The sequence below is a fragment of the Chinchilla lanigera genome, unplaced genomic scaffold (assembly GCF_000276665.1).
Source record: "Chinchilla lanigera isolate Chin_1 unplaced genomic scaffold, ChiLan1.0 scaffold00023, whole genome shotgun sequence".
NCBI classification, from domain to species: Eukaryota; Metazoa; Chordata; class Mammalia; order Rodentia; family Chinchillidae; genus Chinchilla; species Chinchilla lanigera.
The window spans coordinates 12,037,504-12,038,637 of record NW_004955424.1 but is presented as its reverse complement, the minus strand read 5'-3'; positions in this window follow the sequence as shown (position 1 = coordinate 12,038,637).

Genomic DNA, 1,134 nt, shown 5'->3' with positions numbered 1-1,134 from the left:
AACTTTCTTAATTGTATTCCCAAGTGGCAAGTACCAGTTAAAAGTGGAGTGATTTTTGAGAGGGAGGAGTAGGCAACATGGGCCCACATAAGGGGACCTTGTTGCCAGAGGACTCCCATGGGCATGGATGGCGTAGTTAGAACAATGGCCAACAGTGGTTGCTTAGGGTCATATCTCATTACTTGTGCTTGTTGTATGGCCTGTTCAACGTAATCTAAGGTTTCTTGAGCTTGTGGAGAAAGGACTTGAGGGGATGTGGGGTCTGGATCTCCTTGTAAGAGATCAAATAATGGGCATAATTGGTCGGATGATAGTGCCATTGCCGGGCAAAGCCAATTAATGACCCCACATAATTGTTGTAGCTCTGTTAAGGAGTAGGATGACTGTCTTTTAATTTTGGGGGCTATGGGAGTAATTTTATCAGAAATGTGGTGACCCAGATAAGTGTAGGGTGGCTTGATTTGAATTTTATCTGGGGCAATTTGAAGTCCTATAGTTTAGGACTAACCTTTAGGTTAGTTAACAATTGTCTTAATATAATGGATGCATTGATAAAACTCTCGAAGGGGTTAAATGGCATGATTTACATATATTTGGCATATAGTTGGACTATTTACCATCCCTTGGGGGAGAACTTTTCAATGGTATCTTTTAGTGGGGCCTTGATGATTGGTCACAGGGATGGAAAATGCAAATCTAGGTCTATCTTTTTTATGTAAGGGAATAGAGAAGAAACAATCTTTTATATCTATAATAACTATATGATGGTCTTTTGGTATTGTGGTGGGTGAGGGCAATCCAGGCTGGAGTGCTCCCATTTTAATTATATGTTTATTTATTTCTCTCAGATCATGGAGTAGATGGTATTTATTTTTATCTTTTTTGTGAATAACAAATATTGGGGTATTCCATGGACTATCAGAGGGTTCTATATGATCCTAGGAGAGTTGTTCTGTAATAAGTTGGGTAAGTGCAATTAATTTTTGGGACGGTAAGAGCCATTGGTCCACCCATACAGGTTCATCAGTGTCCCAAGTTAACTGTATGGGTTGTGGTTTAATCACTGGAGCAATGGCCCCTATCAGGGGGGGAGCGGTTCAGTAGTTAATTTAACATCTAATTGTGATAAAATAT